Raw genomic sequence first — 26,332 nt, 5'->3', positions numbered from 1 at the left:
GAAGATACATATTTTTAGAGCTAATAAAAAGAATGGAGAAAGACTTTGGGGTTAAAATAACAACTTTCCAAGCAGAAAAGACCGTCATTATTGCCTTCCTCCTTAAACGGAAGGTCATTAAACTGTTGTTACTCAGAACATAAAAGCGTATCCTATTTGACGGGCAGGTAGGACTTGAGAAATTGGGGTAATATTAAATAAAACAGAAAGAAACAAAAACAACAACAACAAACCTCCACCCAGAAAACAGTAAAAGTATAAGAGATGCAAAAATTCCAAACAATTTATAAAACTTAAACAACTAAAATGATGTCATAGTTGGACTTGGGTAATGTTCATAACCCATGCCTCTTACTTCATATCCATAGGAGGCAAAAAATGCAGGTACTTCATTAGTACATGATTACCACCAATTCGGGTCTGAGCCATTCTGATGACTAACATGGGTCTTTATAGTCTTTGAAGCAAACATGATTCAGATTGTGGCAGGAAGAAAAACTTTTTTCTGTTACTTTTGAAAATAAATTGTTGTTTCAGAATGGTGGTCGGTTAAGGGGAGAACCACATTTTCCTATCTGAGTATGTTAAGTGGGCATAAGCCACTGCCTATGTGAAATATTTTTTCTCTCTAATCATGTGTACTCCAAAACTGGCCTTTCCTCTTCTCAACTGTAAGAATAAAACTGGGGGAAATAAATATACTTTTTAAAATGAAAATAAAGGAAGAATATAGACTAATTAGTGGGGTAAATTACAGGTCCACTTTTACTAAACATCAAATATTTGATTTTCATAATTATTCATAATCTAGGATGGTACATAAATTAACCACTTGAAAAGGTATGTGTTAAATTGGCTGCCCTTATATTAGAAGGGAAGGGAGAAAGGAAACTAGCCCTATGTGAAATTGAAATGCAAAGGCTTTCCTTGAGCTTTATAAGCACACATCACTTTTAAGTAAAATACAACTAGAAGATTTTATATTAAAATATACATAGCACTATTCTAGAAAATGATAAATTTTGTTTAAAGATTTTTTAAAGACTGTTATAAATCATGCCAAATAATGTTGGCAAGAATATCTCAGGATATCAAACTCTCTTGCTAAAGATACTACAGGAGAAATTCTCTCTCTCTCTCTCTCTCTATATATATATATAGGTTTCAAAAGAGAGCAACTTATATGATAGGAACACAGATTGATTAGTGTTGCATAAATCAACTTATTAAGCCAAGAAGGTGAATTTTGCTTTAAAGAAAAAAATGAAAATCTTGAATATTCTCCATACTACTCCAGAGATAAGTCCCATATTTCTGAATTGTTCTTTGGAAATTAAGCTTACTTCAATCATCTATCCATCCATTTATTTTTTCACATATTTATTCATTCTGCAAATATTAATTTTAAATTCCTCTATGGATGAATAAAGAAAAAATGAAATATAATGTACTCATGTTCTCTCCTTTTAATTTCTATATCACTACACCAATACACTTGAATGTAGATAAGAGGCAATCAGTTAAGGACCTGTGGAATGCTTTAATTGCAAATTATGGAATGACTTAAAAAAACAGGAAACAAAAAAATACATTTCTTCACTTGGAATTTGGAGACAAATCATCAAGGAATATAAATGGGAGTTTTAAAAAAAAGTAATGAAGTAATAAAAGTTCAAGACCAGTTCAGTATGTATGGAGTCCTGGGTAATAACTTGTATTACCAGGTGAAAAATGATCTCTATCCAGGCAACCAAATTTCATTCTGTGATTAAGCCACAGACGTTGTAGTTAGAAAGTAATATATATATATAGTCTTACCACAGTATTTGAAAGCTCACTAGATATTTTCATGAGCAATAAGCAAGGAAACATATTCTGAAAATCATATTGCTGGTACCAGACCTCAAAATGAATTTCTCTTGTATAAATCAGTGACTCTCAATCTGTGCAAGATCGAATAGGACCCTTTTCAAATTTTTCAGATGAAAATTTCAATGGGATGTGAAATATATGTAATTAGATGATGGTAACTTCTTTTTTTTCTTTATTCTTCTCTGCTTGCTAATATTTATGTTTTAATTTCATCCCTAGGTAGACTGCCAAATTATAATTTCTACACTCCTGGGGTGAAAATGGGCAAGTAGCAAGAATTTGCTACTTCTTCCATTGAGATGTGGAATATAATTCTTCTGTCAAACAAGAGTTGGTGTTAATGAGTTGCTTGACAAATAGAATATGGCAGAAATGATTCTGTGAAACATTTGACTAGATCAATTGTGGCCTTGCAACTTGTGCTTTAGTCTCTTGAAACATTTTTCTTGGAAGCCAACTGCCAGCCACTGAAGAATTCCAAGCAACACCACGGAGAGGACCAATAGAGAAGAAATGAGGTCCCTGTCCAACAGTACAGCTGACTGACCAAGACATGGCTAGAACCAATTTACCAGCTATATGGATGAGCTATCATGGTTGTGGATTCCCTTACCTCAGCCGATACTGTGTGGAACAAAGACAGAAAGAGAGCTGAGCCCTGTCTGAATTTTTGACCCACAAAATTGTCAGTGAAACAAAATGATCTTCAATCACAAATTTCAGGGTAGTTTATTACAAGCAATAGAAAATGAGAATAACTTCCCTGAGGTTAGCTGTGAACTTATGGCTTAGTTCTGGTTAATGATGTTAATATGCTACTTCCATGATTAGATCATAAAATGTAAATCTCTCAACCATCGCAGTATGTCTCCATCCATTATCTTAGTAGAGAGAGGACTTTGAGGAGGACCAATCAGAAGCATCCTGAATCCTCTATGACTGCACTGAGTAGAACTCCTCCACCAGTTAGGCCATCTTGGACTTTGATATGAGCAAAGAATAAATTTTTATTTTGTTATACTACTTAAAATTTGGAAATAAATTGTTTCAGTCCTAATTCCTTTCTGTATTATATAGAAATTATGTTTTAAATGAGATTATGCCATTCAAAACTGGAAAGAGAGCAAAGGAAGGAAAAAAGGAAGCAACGAGAAAGGAAGGAAAGAAAGAAGGAAGGAAGGAAGGAAGGAAGGAAGGAAGGAAGGAAGGAAGGAAGGAAAAGAGGGAATAGGTACTTTTATTTCATTGGTAAATATTTGTCAACACTGTTCCATGATAACTTTTAGGGGAATAAAAAGAGTCAGATACTTATGATAATTATATACTATTAACCATATAAAATATGGTATAATAAGAAAGAGATGTTTAGACAAAAAAAAATGGCTGGTTTGCAAAGAGAAATGGAAAAGCAATGGTAAGATGCAGAAGATGATGGCCTTTATGGGTATTAAAGTAAATATTTAAAGAATCAGAAAATTATTTATTTATTGAGTCTATGGAATTTCCTGAAATTATCCAAAAATAGTATGCTGAGAGAGAAAAGAGAAAGTTCTGAAGGAGGAAGAAGCAGTATTCCAGAAAACCATAATCTTTGACTCCATGGCAATTATGTATGCAGGATTGTAGCCAATTTAGTTTAAGTTGGGCATATTGGGGATAGGGCCTCAAAAAAAGCTTGTTTCCCCTGAATGTAGTTTCTTAGGAGATGCCTTTGGGATTTGTGAGGACAGCATACACCTATTTTCTGGCTTATCTTCATAGGTGTCAGTCTTACAGAGAGAGATAGAGCCAGGAGCTAAAGTGACTATCACCTGTGGTTCCTGATAAGACAAGCTCTCCTTCAAGATCCAGAAGAAGAAGTATAACATAGATGATAGAAAATAAGATCTTACCCATTTTTTTTTTTTTTTGGTGAAATAAAGAGTAACTTCAGCTCAATGAAGCTCGCAGCATTGTTTTAGTATCCTAAGTGTTTGCAGCTTGAGGAATATTCTGAAACTAGTCTTCTACGTGTGCAGTGTTGTACTGATAACCAATAGAAATAGTTCTGGAGAAGAACCACTCTTACATGCTACTGTTTAAGGAAGTAGTTTGTGTGGAAATTCAGCTTCTTTTCTGGCTGAAATTCAAAACCATGCTGTCTAGAAATGATTTTCCTTTTCCTTCTAAGGGCAGCCTTTCCCCATCCCTCTTTCCTTCCTTGAATGACCAACCAGTCATTCAAGGAGTTCTAGGTTTCCCATATCACAAATGGTGATCATACAAGGAGAATACCTTTTTCCAAGAGACTGTTGTTAATCCAGGACCAAGTACAGATACTAACATATATCCTGAGACAAATCATCTCTTTCCTTCCAGAGTTATCCCCGACATTCCCTGAAAGCTTTCTCTTCTCCACAAACAAGCATTTAAATCTTTTCTACAGAACCTATCATCAGATGAAACAGTATATAAATTACCCATTTATTAATTGTTATTTGTTTTCCCTTGCTAGCTAGAATTTAAGCTCTTTTTTAGAATAAGTTACTCCTGGCAATCCTTAAGAACATTTCCTTCTCTACAGAGAAAGGTTTTCCCCACAAAATTTATCACCATATGAGATCATACATACTCTACATACCCATTTATTATTGTTTGTCTTAACTTCTTAGAATTTAAGGTCCTTCTGGGCATAGATTTTTATCTTTCCGATCTCTGCCTAGTCCTTAGCACACACTTAGAGTGCGGCCACTTTGACAGTCCCAGGGTCAACATTCCTTTATTATTCTCTGTCTGAAAGTGTGTGGGAAGGAACAATTGTTCATCTTAGCCACCAGGTGCAGAAAAGCTATCTGAGAACAAAGCCAACATGTGGGAAAACTGAGCTATGAGAAAGAGAATGAATAAGAAGCATTTCCAGAAAGAGCGGGAACAGCAGAACCCATGCAGCTTCATACTCTCCAACTAAAAAGGCAAATACAATCGACTATTTTTTTTCCTGAAGTTGGTCATGAACTTTGGTCATTTGCATCTGAAGGAATCATGATTAGTAGAAAAATTATGAAGCATTGGAAGTATTTAAATGAAAACCCCTAAACTGTAGGATTGTCTGAGTCAAGGTGGGATCAGAGTGTAGGGATTATAACCCAATCCTTAGCTTGTCAACCTGTATTTTGAGGTGGCAAAGCACCATATAAAGTGGGATATTTTTCTGTTTAGGCATGCAGATGAGCATGTTGAAACTAGAATTAAGGGTGAGTTGATAGAAATTATAAGGATATTGGATTTTGTTGACTACTTCTTGTGGCCACTTTATAAACATGTTATAAATCTCAATCCAAAAAGTGCATCGAGGTCCCTGGTCGGCGGGGAGCCTCCTTCACCCTCTCCCTCTGCTGCTCCCCCTGCTTGTGCTCTCTCCCTCTCTCTGTCAAATAAATAAATAAAATCTTAAAAAAAAATACAGTCTTTCTAGGCTAGGTCTTTTATGGTAGGGACACAGCACAGCTGGAAGGATCAATCAGATAATCACATGCTTTAAAACTCTCTAATAACCACAGTCTTTGCTCAAATATAAGCTTAGCATGAATAGAGTCAGGGGCGCAAGGGATCTAGCTGGAGGAGAAACCAGACCACAAAGACCACCTTCCTGACATAGTTGGTAATCACTCCCCAGTGAAGCAGGCCAGGGTGGCAGGCTCTGCCACACCATCATACCCTATCCCGTTCTTCCTCTAGGCAGAAGCTAAATGGAGGTTACTGAGCCCTTAAGCCTGCCACCCAGACCTAGCATCTTCAAGTGCAAGATGCCATTGTATAAAAAAGAAAAGAAAAGAAAAGTTTGGGGCTTCTATTTCAAAGAAACGCTAGTAGATTATGGTTTAGCTTGAAAGAGATGCAAAGTCAGCTAGCCCCCAAAACTGATGAATTAAAGTTAAACTTTGCACGTCTCTGAGACAATTCACACGCTAACGAAAAAGCCTCTTCAAGAGCCATCATGCAATTGGTCTTGGACAAAAATAACCTCCCAGAAACAGAGCTGAGAGCAAGCAGATTGGTTTACCACTTATGTCATTGCACTATTATTTTTAGGATTCCTTGATTTTTTTTTTCTTGGTGGGGTAGGCAAATGGGGTATATCAGTTTTATTTCTCAATCTATAAAAATGTGTGTGGCAGTTTTCAAGTAATTATATTCCTTCTACCATTATGGTAGGTGATGGTTGCAAAATTTATCCGTTAGAATAAGTAGCAGAATGAAAATATATAAACAGGAAAGCATGAACACAAAGGAACCGATAAAGAGTTAATTATCACAGTACAGGCAGATGCTGGTGCCTTGAAGAGATGTGATGATGTTGTAGCTGGGGGCATGAGCTCATATCTGGGTACGCTTTGTAAACAGAATTAAAGAATTTGTTGATGACTTGGGTAGACTAGGTCAGAGAAGTCAAAACTGTTTCTAATATATTTTGTCTGAGCAATGGTGAGAGGGAGATTTACTGAGATAAAGAACATTGGAATAGGAGAAAGTTTGGAACAGCTGAAATTGTGAGTTCTGTTTTTCATTTGTTGACTTTGAGATGTTTAAGATATCCAAGTCATGTTGCTGAGTAGGCAGTCAGATACACAAGTAAGAGCTCAGAAGAAAGGACAAAACTATGATAGAAAATTTGGAGTCATCAGTATAAAAATTATATTTAAATCATTGGATTACTTACAGAAAGAATATATTTAGAAAAGGCATGAATGTTGAGAATCAAGCTGATGATATATGGATTATGTTGAGGAAATAGGACTAAAAACTGGGCTTGCGAAGATGAAGGTCATCACTGACCTTGAAAAAAAACACTTAATAGGAAGAAAGCTTAACCTTTATGAGGTCAGAGTTGTTTGATTTATTGTTAGGGCTTTAAAAATAACAAATTATGATGGAAAATCATATGTTTATGCACAATGTCTTCAGATTAAATAAAAATGACTTAACATTATTTTATCTAGATATTGTTGGGTATAATCACCATACTTTCTTTTGTTCTTTCATTCATTAATATTTATAAAGCTCTCTATTATGGGGTTAAGCAAAAGGCCGGTCATAAAAAATTAAATGGCAATCATGTGATAGACTTTCATATATTTATTATATTTATCTACTCATTCTTAAATTTAAGAAACTATCAATTTATGAAAATGTATTAAATAAAATTGGATAAACGTAACCATGTGTCTGTTCTATGAATGTCTTGGAGACGGACAAGAAACTAAACACTTATATTTTAGTCTTTGTACTCAGAGTTCCAATATCATCCTTAAAACATTGTGCATAACTTTAGATTAAAAGCTTTTTAACATTTGTGTTATAATTATAATATTATCCGTGAACAGATGCATATTATCTGTTTCAGGAATCTACATGTTACATGGAGATTTGAATGCAATATTCAAAAGCTATATAGGTTTAGAGTTTTTTTCCTTTTATATTACAAATTAAAGGGTTAAATTCACATAAACATCAAATTGAATAACTTCAATTTTCCAATTCACATATTCAGGATGATATGAGTTTGTTAACATTTCCTTAATCTACAGCAATAGGGAAATGACCAGAACTTTTCTTTCCCTAGAACTTTATTATTGACAAATAATGACTGATACATGCAAAGTAAATTTTTCTTTTCACATTTTAATTAAATAATATTTCAAAATTATATGTGAGTATGGAAATTTTATTTCTGGTACTCAATATGCTTTCTTAAAATACTCTTTCTTGCCACCTCTGAAAAGGCAATCTTCTACTTTCTATCTCTTTTTAGCTTTCTTTTTTACAAATCAGCAGAAGGGAAGAAAACATTGGATATAAAATGACTAGTTGATTTGTAAGTCTGGGAAAAAAATAAATGTACTGATTTTAAGGCTTACAATTTCCCATATTAGTTTTTGGTGGATGATGTACTATGTAAGCTTTCCAAAGCATATGTGCCAATCAAACTCATTCCTGACCTGCAACACATTTTGCCAGGGCCCTGAATGCCAATCAAATTAAACTGCTGCAAATAAAGAGGGTTGTCTCTTCCTTGTATGATAATTATTCAGAATGTGCTCTCTATATACTCTCCCATATTTTTATTATTTGCTACTTAACACCAGGGAATATAATAGGCACTTGAAGACTGAATAATACCAATGTAAATTTAAATGTTATCTGTAGAGAGGTGAAATTGTCAAAATATTAATTTCCTATCAAATGCCTATTCCAGCGATTTTCAGCAAAACACAAAAGAATAATTAAATTCTATCACTGTCAAACATTTACTGGACTAGATGAGATAGGTCAAAGGTCACCACTGCCTTCTAGTCCACTACTGCTCAAGTGTTATTTTCACTCTTACAGGGACTTCTGGGTTCTGTCACTATGTGGAGTATAGCTTACAGTATTTAGACTGTTTTACTGAAGATTCATTTGCCATTATGCTAGCCTTTATGAGAGAATAAATTGATGTCATATTTGTGATGGGAAGAAAGTGACTGGTCATTGTTATGGATTACTTAATAATCATTGGTAAGTAGAAAACAAATACAAATGATAGAAATTATAATTTGTGTCTACACATGACATATAAATGTTACTTGAGGTGGTCTTAGGAATCTCTTGCAAAATACATCAATCTTATTTTGTTATTGCTCATTTGTAAGAGTCTCCAATGTGGTTTAAAAAATAAAGTGTGGCTTGTGGTCCTTTTGAGCCAAGAAGAATTAATATTTTATTCTTATTCCTTTATGAGAAAAGAAAATAATTAAACAATATTTCCTCTGCAAAATTGCAATAATTCTGCATGATATGAAGCACATTAGATTGAAATGATATTACTGCATTAAATGGATGTCCAAAAAGTCAAACAAAAATACACAGTATTTTATCAAAAGCAATTAATCTTTTCTCATCCAGAGTATGACATTTCACTACGTAATTGCACAGGAAATTAAACTCTTTTCATAGATTTAATAATGGATGAGATATGGGTTTTGAAATAATTGTTTTTATTGAGCTTTGTCATCCTAAGGCACGATATGCAAGCTGTGACTAGCAACTTGCACCTCTGACAGCTCTAAGATGGATTAGAGAAAATTAATAAGGGACTCCATTCAGAGCCCAACAGGACACAAGCAGCACCAAAAATTCAAGCAGATTTCTGACATTTGTATTTTTACTTTCAAATCAGTTCCTCTGCCTGGCACACTTGGTTATACCGCTCTAATACTACATACAAGTTTCCACATTGACCGTCCTCTATAAACATGTATGTCATGTATGATGGCTATTGCTCTCTACATTATTTCTATGCATTATTTGAGTGTTTAAACGTATATAAAAATTGGATTTCAATGTTGGAATGATGAAATATAAAGCAATATTAAAATTTCATTAAATATAAAATAGTGTTTTTATAAATGAATACAAGTGCCAAAGATTTACACATTATATACCCTAAAGGCTACATTTTATAGATAGATACATAGCTAGCTAGCTAGCTAGATGTACACACGCAGGCATATCATACATTTATGTGTGGGTATGTGTGTGGGGGTGTATATACATAAACTGAAAAACATCGAATCTGGTGTTTTTAATTCATTTTGGAATAAATATCTGTTTTTTTTTCCACTCCCCCTTTACTAATTTTTATTTGTCAATCTGATACATGGGAAGTATTTATAAACCAATATTAGTGAGGAAAGAATTGCAGTTCCATTTTGAGAAAAAAATCAAAATTTAGCAAAATGGTGAGAGAGAAGACATAGCAATATTCAGTTTCGAAGCTGAATACTCAGCTTAAACTCACACATTCTGCTAATAAGAACATAAAGATTGCTTGTAAGTTCAATTTGGTTGAAATACTATAGTATTTAAGATCAAAAAACTTAAAATTATGTATTCCAACTATGTATTCCAACAGTTCTTCTATATGTAGTGGCTGTTCAATTAATATTTCTGAATCAAACTGAAGTCAAGATAATTGTCCTTAGAAAATTAGTTTATAGACTTTCTACCGAAAATTTTGGAATCTGTACTTAATTTGGGAACTTCTCAGGTGCAAGGCGGAAACCAATAATGGATTTTTCTCTGGAGTATAACTGGAAAGAAAATCCATTTATTTACTAGGAAAATACGCTGTCGTGTTGCCCGTTTGTCAGATAAAAGAGCCAAAATGTTAATTTTTCCGCTCCCAGTAAACAGCACAGCTGCATTCCACGGTATGTTTTTAAAGTTCTCCATATTCCTGTACAGAATTGCTGTTTCGAAGATGCATTATGCAAAAACGTCTGTAGTTATTAACTCCAAAAGAGAGACAGACAGAATTCCAATTTCTGGAAAGAAGAGGAGACCGGAGGAGGAGGGGGAGGTGGAGGAAAGAATAAGATGGAAGAGAGTGAGAAGAAGGGATGAAAAGGGAGAAGAAAGAAAAGGAGAAGAAAAAGAAGGAAAGAGAAAGGAAGTGGCTGAAAAGGAAGCCGGCAGAGGCAGGTGGCGGGAGAGGGAGAAGGAGGGAGTGACTTGCAAAGGTAGATGGAAGCCAGATCGTTCATAAAATGACACATTGTTATATTAGCTCAGAAGCCAATGAAAACCAATTGAGAAAATACTGGGGGGGAAAAAAAGAATAAGAAAAGACGCTGAAGGGCGCCTGGGTGGCTCAGTTGGTTAAGCGACTGCCTTCGGCTCAGGTCATGATCCTGGACTCCCAGGATGGAGTCCTGCATCCGGCTCCCTGCTCAGCGGGGAGTCTGCTTCTCCCTCTGACCCTCTTCCCTCTCGTGCTCTCTATTTCTCATTCTCTCTCTCTCTCAAATAAATAAATAAAATCTTTAAAAGAAAAAAAGAAAAGACGCTGAACATGACCTGCTTAGAACTCTTGTTAATCAAATAATTTTGTACCAGAAAAGGCAATACAGCATCATCACTAAAACTAAGGGCCTTGGGGTCTTAATTCTACTGGCCTTGGGCCAGTATTTGGCTTTATTGTAATTCAACTTCTCTATCTGAGTAATTGGAATAATAACATTTGCTTCATGGTTTCTGTGGGGAGAAAATAATAAAATGTATCATTTTGCATGGTACTCAGTACAGAGTAAGTACGTAGATAAAAAGAGGGAAAAAAGGTCAATCATCTTACCAGTTTAAATTCTGAAATATGAATATAATTGTCTTTGCCAGAAGCTAATCATAAAGAATATTATTGACAAATATATTTAATAAGTGAAGTGATGATAGTTGGAAGAAATACAAGCAGTTATTCTATAATTCTTTATTGCCTGTATAGTATTTATAATTAAGTCATAACATGGATTTTAAAAGTTATGAAACTAAACTTCCAACTACAGAATGATTTATGTGGTTTGGGTAGCCATCCAATTGATAGTCATGACTTAGTTTTCATTCATAAAATGTAAATACTTATACTAATTCAGATGAGTTATACTATAGAAGTATTAAATTAAACAGTTTGCAAACCAAAATAGAAACTTACACAGAAATGTATACACACGAGTGTGATATTTGATGCATAAATCCTACAAAACCTAAGTTAATGATGATTTTAAATCTGTATAATGAAATGTACTTAATCATAAATTTTTCATACTACAGAATTTTCATACATCTTAAAGGATTAGTCAGCAGTAAAATAATGTCTTCTAAGTGATTTTATAAAAATATTTCCCCTTAGGATAGAATTTGATCTTGACATTCCTAATAGTGATATAGAAACTAAAATTGTAGATTTTTATTACTAAATAAATAGTGATTGAGAAAAAAATGTGTATCCTTAAAACTTGTAGATGCCTTATTTACTCATGTATGGTATATTATTTTTTATTAATAAAATGGATTGTGAAAACTACCTCATATGATTTTGTAGCGATTTGAGAAATAGATGTTGTTTAAGTGCTTTTATTTCACTAACTTCTCAAGCAAGATGATCTCATAAACAAAACCATTTCATTACAATTCATAAGAAGTTATGTTTCATCGTTATGGCTGAAAATTTGATAGCACTCAGATTGATTTTATTTTTCAGGACAGTAAGAGTATTGGACTAGATAAACATTAAATTTAAATGTTAAAGCCAATAATATTTCTCTACATATTCTTTTAAGTTATGAGAAATAGGTCTGCATTAAAAGTAACTCTAAATAAATACAAATATAAAAGTCTTCCTAGCTTCTAATGAATTTGAAAGAAAAGTAAAAATATATTTTAGACATCAATGGCTGTGATACAGAAAGAAAATTATTTCACCTACATCATAAAAATGTATAACAATGAGCAGTAGTAACGATTTACATATTAGAGAGAAAGACTGAGAGTTCATAAATAAATCCAGAGCCAAAATTCTTTTTTTTATTTAAATTCAATTATCCAACATATAATACATCATTAGTTTCAGATGTAGAGTTCAATAATTCATCAGTTGCATGCCACACCTAGGGCTCATCACATCACATGCCCTCCTTAATGCCCATCAACCAAGTACCCTATCCCCCAACCCACCTCCCCTCCTGCAACCCTCAGTTTATTTCCCATAGTTGAGAGTCTCTCATGGTTTATCTCCCTCTCTGATGACTTCCCATTCAGTTTTCCCTCCCTTCCCCTATGATCCCCTGTGCTGTTTCTTATATTCCACATATGAGTGAAACCATATGATAATTGTCTTTCTCAGACTGACTTATTTCACTTAGCATAATAGTCCCAAGTTCCATCCACACTGATGTAAATGGTAAGTATTCATCCTTTCTGATGGGAGCTAAAATTCTTATGAGCTATACTTATGCTCACCCTTTTAATTAATTTATTTAACTTTGATAGTAAAGGAGTTTTCACTTAACAAAAGATTCCTCTCTTAAAGAGGACAAAGATTTCAGGCATTTAGAAATCAAAACGATTTTAACTCTTGAGAGGCAGAGAGAGTGTGAGAGAAAGAAGGAGCATTGAGCAATATGGAAATTATTTGCAGCATTACTGTAATTTCCACAAGGAACTATATAGATAATTTGTTTTGCTTGATTAGCAATGACTATAAAGGTCAAGCTTCTTCCCAGTTTATTACAGAGAATTAATCGAGGATGCAATAAAACTGTCTCTGGTATTAGATACACAGATAGTTAAGAATTGAGATTTCCCAGGTGTTGAAGTCCAGGTCAGGTAATATTTATCTGAGCATGTATCAAAACAAAATATCTTGGATTGTAATGTTGATTGAGATTTAGTGAGTATAGATGAAAATAAAAATGTTAAAAGGAAGGGGGCTTGTGCTCTTTCTAAACCAGGATGATACACTGATGTTAAAAAGAACAGAGGGCATTAGAGAGGGGAACTCTAGAAAAAAGGAATTGTCAAAAGACGATATAGTTGAGTGAAAGATTCTAGGAAACGAATTTGACAAATCATCCTCAATGTTAAACAATAGACTGAGAGATGGAAATATAATAAAAGTCACATTTAAGATAAAATCAGGGAGGTTTTTGTGGGGGTCTGGAAAGAACAGATTACGCCATACGCTCGGGGTGAATATATTACAATGGAATGTGTTAAGAGCGGTGAAAGGGCAGCCAGAACTGGGACCGTGTCAGAAACTAAAGTGAAGCCATCAGCCAAAGTGTACGTGGATTGGCAAGTTTCATGAGACAGATGGAAAAGGAAGTATGTGCTTTGTTAGCTATGTGGTAATACTGAGAACTTATATGATTATATTCATAATCCAATGATTCAATCAAAAAATTAAGAGCTATATAATAGAATTTGATATTATATTTAATTAAAGAATTCTATGATATTTACAGGGGTATTGTGCTAATGTTGCTGTTTGAGTGTCAAGCAGGAGATAAACTAACTTGAGGATTCACCCTCCAAAGAAGATTTCACAATAAAGGAAAATAAAGTGAACTTCTGTGAACTATTTGTCCCATAGGATGTTTATTAATCAACAGGAGTTATGGTGGAGGAGAAATCATTTTCATATGGTTAGATAAACAATGGTAACTGGACTATATTTTGCCTAAGAATTGAACAGAAAATAAATTGACAGAATATCCTTAGAGGTAAACACTTCTTGTGTTACTTAAGCAATAATTTTCAGGGAATGTGGTCCTAAAAGTAGAAGCTTAGTTTTTAACCCCAGTGTTGAAGGTAACTGATAATCATTAAGAAATGATTCAGCAAAGTATTTACCTTTGCAGCAGGATTTTCTTTTTTTAAATCTTATGACCCATGGGACAAACTTCAGAGAGCCCACATGATTCTGAAATGGTGCCTGAAAAAAAAAAAAAAATGAGTAAAATAGGTGCATGGTGAGGAGTTAATTTCCTTAGCTGTCATCAGATACTCAACAGGCTGTGCAACCTAAAATAGTTAAGATTCCTTGTTCTATAGAAGAATTGTATCTACTGGTAGGCATAGATTGCTAAGGGAATATCAAGTCTTACCCAATAATACTAACGTACTTCCTTTGGGATCCTTGTATTCTCAGTTCAGGCACTCAGACTTTACAAAAGTCCACCCAAAGTCCAAGATTAAATGCACAGTGTAAGGTGACAGTCCAAATATGTAATTGAGATAGATCTAACATGAGGGCCAATCTCTATTTGAATAGAGATAAAGTATAACACCTAACCAAGTGTCTGGTATGTGGAAGTTTCTAAATAGATGTTCATCAATATCTGCTTTTTCTTTTGAGCTAACATCATTTTTTCTCCTATACATTAAGATATATATTGGGGTGCCTGGGTGTCTCAGTCAGTTAAGCATCCAACTCTTGATTTCAGCTCAGGTCATGAACTCAGGGTTGTGAGATCAAGCCCGGTGTTGGGCTCCACACTGGGTTTGGAGCCTGCTTAGATTTCTCTCACTCCCTCTGCCACCCCCCCTTTCGTTTTCTCTCTTTAAAAAAAAAAAAATATATATATATATGCATATATATATATATATATACACATACACACTAGCATTTAAGAAATATATTCACAACAGAGTTTAATAATATTATCCTCTAAGTGGGTTAGATAATTCAACTATTACAGAATAACACAACCAAATATCTAACTTAAGAAAGTTTTTAATTATGTGGATAATTTTCAAGACTTATTCATTTAAAAGATTAGTTTAATAGATGGACCATGGTTTAAATCTATAGCTCTGTATTAGGAAAAACAAAAACAAAAACAAACAAAAAAAAAAAACCACCAAAACTTGACATGTTCTGAGAAAAAAGCCACAGTGGATAGAGAGAACATGGAGCATGGAACAAAATAAAGTTACAGAAGTGGGCTGACTCCAAAACATTTAGGGTCTTTAGTCCACAATATCGTCATATTTTTCTACTTGCAATGCAAAACCATTGGTAAGTTTTAAGCAGGACAATGTGTATGTGACTTATATTTAAAAATTTGCTCTGGCTATCATAAGAAGCATGGGTTTTAGAAGGCAGGAAAGAAAGCAAAGAGACTGGGTAGGTCTATATAATAATAGTTCATGTGAATTATGGAGATAATTTGGTTAAGGTGGTCGAAATAAAAAATGGTCACATTTGAAATAAATACTTAGAGCCAACGAGTATAGCTGACATATCAGGAGTAGAAGCTATAGAATATTTGTTGTGAGCAATTTAGTATACGATGATGCCAATTACTCATACGGGGACAATTAAGGAAGCATACCTTGTTAGGGAAAAATCATGAGTTCTCTATGGATCTGTTAAGCTTAAAGAGCCTTTTAAATGTTTAGATAAAGCTGCCAAGTAGATAGTTAAGTATATGAGTCAGGAATTCAGTGACAAGAAGAGTTTTAGAAAATACCTTTCAGTATTGGGGTTGGGGAGGGGGGATTAGTATATATAGTGGATATACTCTCTAATATAAATAAATATATTAGAAATAAACTTTGGTTTCTGAGGAAAAAAAATGACAAGACAAGAAGATGGAAGTTTTCATTTCACCCCTTTAAAAATGAAGAGGAAAATCAGTAACTACAATAGCTGGAAATTACTTGAAAGAATGTATGCAGGGCGCCTGGGTGGCTCAGTTGGTTAAGCGAATGCCTTCGGCTCGGGTCATGATCCTGGAGTCCCGGGATCGAGTCCCACATCGGGCTCCCTGCTCGGCGGGGAGTCTGCTTCCCCCTCTGACCCTCTTCCCTCTCCTGCTCTCTATCTCTCTCATTCTCTCTCTCAAATAAATAAATCTTTAAAAAAAAAAAAAGAATGTATGCATATGTGTATATATATGTTTGCACATAAACTAGAGTGACCTTTGAGAAAGAGGTGGTAATTTATGATCATTGTAAAGTATGCAATAATAATAGTGTTATTATTGTAAGTGTGTACAGAAAAATAAGAATTTCAAAATATCTTCATGTTATCTCCCTAACATTTAAATTTCTTTATGTAAGCACAGAGCTCAATTGAATTTGTACAAATATCAATAAACATTTATATATTTGTATGTAATAAATAGACTAAGAGAAATGTTTAAATGTGTGTAAATATTGTGGTCTCTGTTGAAGGTTTGCCATATCATAGCTTACAGAGGACAGATAAATATGGCATTTCATTGAACCAGTTTATTACTATTTTGATGTACAGTGTCAGTCCTAAAAGAGGTTACACAGCCCTATAAAGAATGCATTTTTCTTTTTCTTACTCTAAATTACCTTTTGGTTATGAGCATTGAAAAGTTTAAAATAGAATTACTCTTATATAATAAAATATAATACCCAGATATCTAAAATGTTAAGTATATAAAAATAATTTCAGTGGAATTAGCAAACCCTTAATTTAGACACCAACATCCTTTTTCTGTGATACCCCTCCAGATGACCGATTAGCACATGTCTAGAAAAAAAAGATAAAAAGTTTATCTTCAAAGAAAGGTCCAACCTGGAGTCAGAGGCCCTACTCCTTCCCAACCATGGCAACTCGGTGACCTCAGTTAGTGAGCCACAAAATAAGAAGACTTCAAAGAGCTGCAAAAGGTTTTGGTACAAAAGAGGGTTTATAGATGTGAAGGGGAAAACAGCATGAGGAACTCTAGAGGTGATGCTCACATTAGCTGTGGACTATGCCACAAAAGGAGAAATTCATTGATTAAGGATAGAGAGGAGAATTGGAACAATGAAAAGAAATACCACCTGTCGACTAAGAAAACTAGAGAGGAAAGCAAAATGAAATCTCTTGGGAAATGCTCTGCTACTATTAGCTGAAAAAGTCAGTAAGGGTGTTTTGTTTTGTTTTTCCTATCACTTATGGTCACAATGCAAAAAAAAAGAAAAGAAAAGAAAAAAAAAGGAGTATAATTGGCAAGATTGACAACCATCTTGACCAAGAAGAGGATATAATGAAATCATAAAAGTGAACTGGTTTAGTTCTCTTTTTCCTTTCACAGCTTTAAAAAGTTTTATTTTATTTTTAATTCTGAGTGTGCATCTTTTGGTGATATCTGTCATAGTTGAGGACCTCAAATATATGGTTGAGCTGATAGGCAAGCATGATGAACAAAGTCAATTTTCTAAGGAAGTTAATCCTGTTCGTTCTAAAAAAAATCACTTGTCAAAATTTAATAAAGCAGATCAAATGCCACTTAAATGTAGTGAAAAAGCAAGGGAAAAAATATGAAAGTAAACAACCCTAATAAATTAAGAACTTACTTAGGGTAAAAAAATCATGAATAGATCAGTACAATTTTTTAAAAAAATGGTAGATAGGATATAGAGAGATTAAATGTAGCACATTTTTTAAAGATTTGATTTATTTGACAGAGAGACACAAGCAGGGGGAGTGGGAGAGGGAGAAGCAGACTTCCCGTGGAGCAGGGAGCCCGATGCTGGGCTCCATCCTAGGACCCTGGTATCATGACCTGAGCCAAAGGCAGCCGCTTAATGACTGAGCCACCCAGGCACCCCAAATGTAGCACATTTTGAATGTCTTTAAAGGCAAGTATCTTAATACATTGCAGCAAGATGATGATGGTGAGGTTCCTATGTATATTTGGCCTCTGGTTTTGTTATTGATGACTGACTATATATATTTTTGGGTCACAGGTTTACAGCTGCCTGCGGTTATTGTAGTCTTGATTTTTATAGCCCTATAAAATACTGAAAACACTAGTGAATGGACTACATTTGAGAAGAATGGTGAATAGGAAACAAAAGTCAAGATAATAAATTTGAGCTTTGTAATATGTATTAATTTCTATATCCAACACTGAGCAAAACACTGGCTCATTGTAGGCATTATATAAGTATTTTAAATGATTTAATGAATGGTATAATTTATCTTATTGACTCTCTTCACATTTGTTTTTGTTTTTTGTTTTTTTTAGGATTTTATTTATTTGACAGAGAGCATAAGCAGGGGGAATGGCAGGCAGAGGCAGAGGGAGAAGCAGGCTCCCTGCAGAGCATGGGGAGCCCGATGTGGGACTCGATCTCAGGACCCCGGGATCATGACCTGAGCTGAAGGTAGACACTTAACCAACTGAGCCACCCAAGCACCCCGACTCTCTTCACATCTGAATCCTAAGGAGATAGACAAAATAATCTGTATACATAAAAAGTGAATTTTGCTCTTATATGAGTGTCTATGATGTCACTAATTATGAGAAATTGAGTTTACAGATTTACATGTTTTGCTTTGCAGAGGTTCACCTTGTAACCACCATCGCTAGCCTGGTCTAATTTTCTTGTGAAATTAATTAGACATGAAGTAAGTACATGGAAAATTAGCACAAATAAATAATGATAATCCAGAAAGATGTTCTTTTGTAATACTGGTAACTTAAGAATAAAATGTTAATGAACCGGGTACAATTTCTGAGTATATTTGCAAGCAAAAGGTAAAATAAAATAAATAAGTAATCAAGCAAATCTGTTCCTTTTTTGGGTTTTGCTTACTCTAATGTCTTCATATGATATCTTTTAGCTTATGAAACTTTTTCACTTCCATTCACCCCAAGTATGACTTAAATGACTCAGTGTTGAAATGAGTTGTTTGGGCAGTGATTTTGTGGGTATGAGTACACTGTCATCTTTCTTTTGCTACCAAATCTGTTCTTTGGAAACATGTAAAGAATATCATGACAGCGAAAAATCCATTCAATAAAGATCTTATATGGCAATGCGGGCAGAATCATTGCCATCAGGGCATGAAAATGCTTACTAGAATAGCTGTCTGCTAGAGAGGACAAATTGTTGCCTCTTTCATGATGGAAGACATCCATTGGAAAGAGTTCAATATGATCAGTCTGCCAACAGGTGAGTGAGTTATCCTCACCGAAGAATAAATCACTGGAGAATAGCAAAGATTTGGCTTCTGCTTTTTCAAGTTTGGCATCATCCGTGGCAGTAGACCAGACTTTGATGAGAACAAATCTTGTTTGTTGAGCTCATGCCTAACCTCTCAAATTCTGTTTCCCTAGTCATTTTGCACATAGACCCATCATGTAAGCACCATGAAGGCTGATGATAAAAGTGGACTAATATCCAGAATATGTATCATATTGTCCACCCGCCTATTGATGGATTCCTCTGCAATGGAGAAACTTAAGTGAACTTTCCCAAGGGCCACAAATGTCTGCACACTTGGTGCTCATTCTGAGAAACCCATCCACATATCACTTCATCATATTTTCTCATCAAATCTTACAATCATTTTCTTTCTATTTCCTTACCAACTACCCAAACCAATAAACATCACACATTACTTAGCATAAATTTTAAACTCTAGTCATTTCTTCTTTCATATAAAATCCTCAACCAAAGGCCAAAATTCGATCCAAAATTCTTCATCACTGTCCTCCAGGGCCTCCATGTGAGGAGTTGAAGTGCAGCAGGAGCCCATTTCTACCCAATGGAAGAATTTTATACTGACCTATGAAATATTTCACTTCCTCTATCAGTTGTTCATACTGAATAGTTCATGAGGTCAGCATGTGGGAAAAGGCAAGGGGAGCCATGCACCCATAGGTGTTGTAAGAGTCTTAGTCATCAGGTCCTAACTTATTTAGACTCTGTTTGTACACAATCTCATGCCCATTTTATAATGTAGAGATGCTATTCACATCCAGCTTTATGAAAGAGGAATAAATCAGTTCCTAATAAGTTGCTTTGATCAAACACATTTGAAGTGCCCAGAAGAACATGAAATTTATAACAAGGCCAGAGAACAACACCTAAGCTATGTTTTTAAAGGGGATTATTTATTAACAAAGGAAGAGGTTATGTGAAGTGTCCTGGGAAAAGAAAAGAAAGGAAAAGAAAACTCCTGGGTATGTGCTTGGTTCTTCTCTGGCAACTGATTGCCAGAGTTTCCTATTTTGTACTCACCAAAAATGTGGCATACAATTGGATATGCTGTGCTCAAGGCCTAAGTGATGGGAAACCTGCACTGCAGCCTGGACTTGCTGCACAACTTCTTTGTTTTTTGACATCCCTAGAAATTAGCAACCTCACAAGTTACTGGATGAATGGTTTGAAGCCCACCTAGATATGATACATTTTACTTCCAAAGTCTTGAGAGGCTTGCTTAGCATTATACTTCTTTCTAATTGCTGAGGTGCATAAGATGCAGCAACTTATTTTTAAATTTAGAACCTTAGCTAAGTCAAGGGAAACAAAAGCAAAAATAGACTATTGGGACTACATCAAAATAAAAAGCTTTTGCACAGTGAAGGAAACCACCAACAAAACAAAAAAGCAACCTACCAATTGGGAGAGGATAGTTGAAAATATTATATCCAACAAGGAGTTAATATCCAAAATACAGAACTTACACAATTCAACACCAAAAAACCCCAAGCAATATGACTTAAAAATAGGCAGAGGACCTAAACAGGCATTTTTTCCAAAGAAGACATACAAAGGCCAACTGACACAAGAAAAGATGCTCAACACTCAACATCATTAATCATTAGGGAAACGTGTAGCAAAACCACAATGAGATATCATCTTACACATTTCAGAATAGCTAAACTCAGGAAGACAAAGAATAACAAGTGTTGGAGAAGATGTGGAAAAAAATGAACCCTCATACACAGTGGGAATGTAAATTGATACAGCTACTATGGAAAACAGTACGGAGGCTCCTCAAAAAATTAAAAATAGGGGCGCCTGTGTGGCTCAGTCATTAAGCGTCTGCCTTCGGCTCAGGTCATGATCTCAGGGTCCTGGGATCGAGCCCCGCATTGGGCTTCCTGCTCAGGGGGAAGCCTGTTTCTCTCTCTCCCACTCCCCCTGCTTGTGTTCCCTCTCTCACTGTGTCTTTCTCTGTCAAATAAATAAAATCTTAAAAAAAAAAAATAGAAGTTCATATGATCCACTAATTCACTTATTTACCCAAAGTAAATCAAAACACTAATTTGAAAAGATATATGCACTTTTATGTTTGTCATAGCATTAGAACTTTAGCCCCTTTCTCCTTGAAGTGTGGTTCACCAAAAGCAGCATCAACATTATCTAGTAGTTTGTAAATAATGCAGAATCTCAAAGCCTAAGCCCAGACCTACTGAATCACCACAGGCTTCTTAACAAAATCTTCAGATGATTTGTATGCAGGCTTGTTTGAGTATGAGAAACATTGCCCTAAATCACTAAATGGAATTTCATTATTATAGAAAATCCCTAAATTTTGAAATTTTATTATTCACCTTTAGGCACATATGTGTTTTACTAAAGTATCTCAGTTATTTAATACCACAGCTCACCACACCAAAACATGTTATTTTTTTTAAGTGGTTTTAAAGTGGTTTTTGGCTCTTGGTAGAGTCAATCGCAAGCCTCTGGCCCTTCCTATCAAAGGAGTAAAGCAAATGCAATATTCTATTCAGTATTTCAGGGTGATTGTATCAACTAAATTTCTGATTAGCTGGAAACTAGTTGTGGGTGTTGGGTGTTGGGATTATATTCATTGTTGTATATAGTCTGTCCCAGGAATGAGGGGGTAGGTAGAGGGTTGATAACTGAATTCTATGAGTCCCCTTTTATAAGAACTCTGAAACTTTATGAATCACCATATGTTCATTGGTTCATGTATGCTGACAGATGAACTACCCAGGGTCAGCCCACTGTCAGTATCTAATAAACCCTCCAAAGCATGGTTATTTCCATTTCCCCTACACAAAAATCAACTGGTAATCATCTGCAAAGTCCCTGTGGGGAAGGCTTAAAGAAACATTTATAGTATATACTTATGGCAATAGGGCCAGATTCTTCTTTAATTGAAACTAGGTGGTTATCCTTCAAAAAGCTTTGGGCCTATGAATTTATTTAGATCTGGAAATTATTGCAAGGCCTTCATTTTCAATTGCAATATTTCAAATGTGATGTCTACCCACCCACTCTAGAAAAAAAAATGCAATTATATAGGCTGATTTATGTTTTATTACACTGCACAACTCTTTCTCTATATACCTGCAAAATATAAATTACTAAGTAATGGAACACATTTATTTTATTCACTATTTCTCCCTGGAAGACTTTGCAATTCTTCTTTTACCTCCAGTCAGTAATAAACCCGGAGGCAATGAGGGGATGGAATGAATATTGAGGAGAATAGGTAGTCCCGTAAAAAGAAAAATCACTAGCAACTCTCAACAAGATACAAAGTGCAATAACACACACACAAATAACAATATGGCAAAAACTACTGAAATAGAATAATTTCTTAAAAAAATGTAACTGAAGTTTACTTCGGAAAATTCTACAAAAATAAATTTGATACATGTCTTTCTCTGATTGACTTATATCACATGACCTCACTGATATGAGGAATTCTTAATTTCAGGAAAGAAACTGAGTGTTACTGGAGTGGTTGGGGGTGGGAGGGATGGGATGGCTGGGTGATAGATATTGGGGAGGGTATGTGCTACGGTGAGCGCTGTGAATTGTGCAAGACTGTTGAATCACAGATCTGTACTTCTGAAACAAATAATGCAACATATTTTGAGAAAAAAGAAAAAGAAGAAGATAACAGGAGAGGAAGAAAAGGGGAGTATGTCAGAGGGGGAGACGAACCATGAGAGATGATGGACTCTGAAAAACAAACTGAGGGTTCTAGAGGGGAGGGGGGTAGGGGGATGGGTTAGCCTGGTGATGGGCATTGAGGAGGGCACGTTCTGCATGGAGCACTGGGTGTTATGAACAAACAATGAATCATGGAACACTGCACCAAAAACTAATGATGTAATATATGGTGATTAACATAACAATAAAAAAATTAAAAAAAAACATGAAAAATAAAACTGAAAAAAAAAATAAATAAATTTGAGAATAAAGTTAAAATTGATATTCATCTTTATAAATAAAATTTACTTAAAATTGCAAATGAAGAGTCAAAAGGTTTAAAGACTCATTAGCCACAGAATAAATAGAGAATATTAACAATCACCCACACAAAAGCAAACAGTTCAGATGTTTTTACAGGACAATTCTATATTGTCAAAAGCTAGATAATAACAATGTTATTCTAATTATTTCAAGCTAGAATAAAAGTAGAGAAACTTCTAAATTATTTGTATAAAGCAAGAATATTACTAAATAATTTTAATAGGGTTTGCATAAAAACATGATAAAACAATCTTAATGAGTAACTGGAGTATGAAATCCTAGAAAATATAAATAAACAGAAACTAATAGTAAGTTGAAAGTTAGTTTATGTTCAATATTAAGGTATTCAATAATATAATTCATTACATCACCAGATATAAGGAGGAAAATTGTATTATTGCTGATATAATGATATAAGTCCTTTGAAAAAAATACAATACCCATTCCTCATCAAAACGTTAATGAAATAAAAAATTAGTGAATAATTCCTTAATTTGGACACATATAGAAATATTTATATATTTCAGTCCTAGATTCAGCAACTTAATTAATGATGAAATATGAAAATATATTACAGGGAGCTTACCGAGGTCAAAATCAATATAACAAATTGATTGTATTTCTATATGCTAAAAGTATACAATTTTAAAATCAAATTAAGAAAGTAATTCAATTTAGGGGCGCCTGGGTGGCTCAGTCTGTTAAGTGGCTACCTTCAGCTCAGGTCATGATCGCAGTGTCCTGGGATCGAGCCCCACATCGGGCCCCCTGCTTAGCGGGGAGCCTGCTTCTCCCTCTCCCTCTGCCTGCTGCTTCCCCTGCTTGTGCTCTCTCTCTCTCGGTCAAGTAAATAAATAAAATCTTAAAAAAAAAGAAAATAATTCAATTTACGGGGCGCCTGGTGGTTCAGTTGGTTAAGTGTCTGCCTTCGGCTATGGTCATGATCCCAGTGTCCTGGGATCAAGCTCCACGTCCGGTTCCCTCATCAGTAGAGAGCCTGATTCTCCCTCTCCCTCTGCCTGCCACTCTGCCTACTTGTGCTCTCTCTCCATATCTCTGTCAATTAAATAAATATGATCTTAAAAAAGAACATAATTCAATTTACAATAACATCTAAAAAGAATGGAATGCTTAGAAATAAATTTAACAAAAGGCTTGCAAAATTTGCTCAATGAAAACTGTAAAACGTTGTTGAAAGAAATTGAAGAAGTGATTAAATAAATAGAAAAACATTGCATGGGCATAGATCAGAAGACGTAATCTTGTTCACTGTTGGTGGGCATGTAAGTCAGTGCAGCCACTGTGGAAAAAATATGGAGGTTACTCAAAAAATTAAAAATTGAACTACTATATGATCCAAGAATATTATTTCCAGGTATAGATCCAAAGGAAATGAAATCACTATATCAAAGAGAGCTGCCCTCCTATTTTTATTGTGGCATTATTCACATTAGTAAAGGCATGGAAACAACCTAAGCATCTGTTAGTGGATGAATGGATAAAGAAAATGTGATGTGTATACACAATGGAATACTATTTGGCCATAAACAAAGAAGTCCTATTTGTGACAATATGGATGGGGTTTGAGGGCATTATGCTAAATGAAATAAGTCAGACAGAGAAAGACAAATATTGCATGGTATCACTTATACATAGAATCTAAAACAAAAAACAAACACAAAACAAAGTGTAGGTTGGTGGTTTCCAGGAGTAGATGAAGTGAGGTAGTGGGGTGGGAGAAATGGGTGAAGTTGGTCAAAGGGTACAAACTTCCAGAATAAGTTTTGGGGATGTAAGATTTTTTTAATAGTATGTATTTATTGTATACTTGGCAGTTGCTAAAAAAGTAAATCTTAAAAGTTCTCACAATAATAGGTAATTATGTGAGTTGAGAGATGTGTTAACTAACTTTATTGTTTTAATCATCTCTCAATATATGCATGTATCAAATCATCCCACTGCATACCTTAAACTTAGATACTGTTATAGGTCAATTATATCTCAATAAAGCTAAAAAAAATAAAAGTGGACAGAAGATTTGAAGATATTTCTCTAAAGAAGAGATACAAACAGCAACACACATGAAAAGATGCTGAATGTCATTAGCTATTAGGGTAATGCAAATTATAACCATGAGGAATACCATTTCTCACATGCTAGGATGTTATTATGAAAAGGACACACAGTTACAAGTGTTGGTGAGAACGTGGAGAAATTACTACCTTCATGTTTCTAGTCTGTATGTAAGATGATGCAGCTGCTGTGGAAACAGTTTTCCATGTTCTCATAATATACAAACATACTCCCATATGACCTAGCAATTCTACCTCTAAATATATACCTCCCAAAATAAAAAACATATGCCCACTACAAAACTTGTCCACAAATGTTTATACCAATATTCATAATAGACAAAAAGTGGAAAAAACTCAAATGCCCACCAACTGATGAATGGATAAACAAAGTGTGATATATCTGTGCAATGGATAAACAAAGTGTGATATATCTGCCATTCATTTAACTGACAGGTGAGTATTATCACATCCCTTTGCCAAGTTTATGAGGTCTAGATGTCATCTCATTATTCAAGCTATTAATTGTGTAAATAAACACAGACTCCCAATCCTTCAGAAAACTATAGAAAGAAATTTGAAATTGAATATTTAATAATTCAATTAGGAATCAAAATGTGTTTATTATGAAGGAATATTGCATTTCATTTATTTCCCTAGATATTTTGATAGTATGCTAAGAATAAGAAGCCAGACAGAAAAAATCACTGTATGATTCTGTTTTATGAAATGTCCAAAAGAGACAAATCCATAGAGACTTAAAATAGATTGATGATTGTTGGGACTGAATTGAAGGGAGGTGAGGGAGTGGCTACTTAATGAATATGGCATTTTATTTGGGAGGGGTGATCAAAATGTCTTCAAATTTAGATTTTGGGTGATGGTTGCACAACCCTGTGTATGTACTGAAATGTACACTTTAATGGTTGAATTATAAAAACAAGAAATGCATATAAAAGACATATGAAGGGGGGAAATTGGAGGGGAAGAGGAACCATGAGAAACTATGGACTCTGAGAAACAAACTGAGGGTTCTAGAGGGG

Source organism: Zalophus californianus, chromosome 2, assembly GCF_009762305.2.
Source record: "Zalophus californianus isolate mZalCal1 chromosome 2, mZalCal1.pri.v2, whole genome shotgun sequence".
NCBI classification, from domain to species: domain Eukaryota; kingdom Metazoa; phylum Chordata; class Mammalia; order Carnivora; family Otariidae; genus Zalophus; species Zalophus californianus.
The sequence above is the reverse complement of the archived record's forward strand: the minus strand, read 5'-3'. Positions refer to the sequence as shown.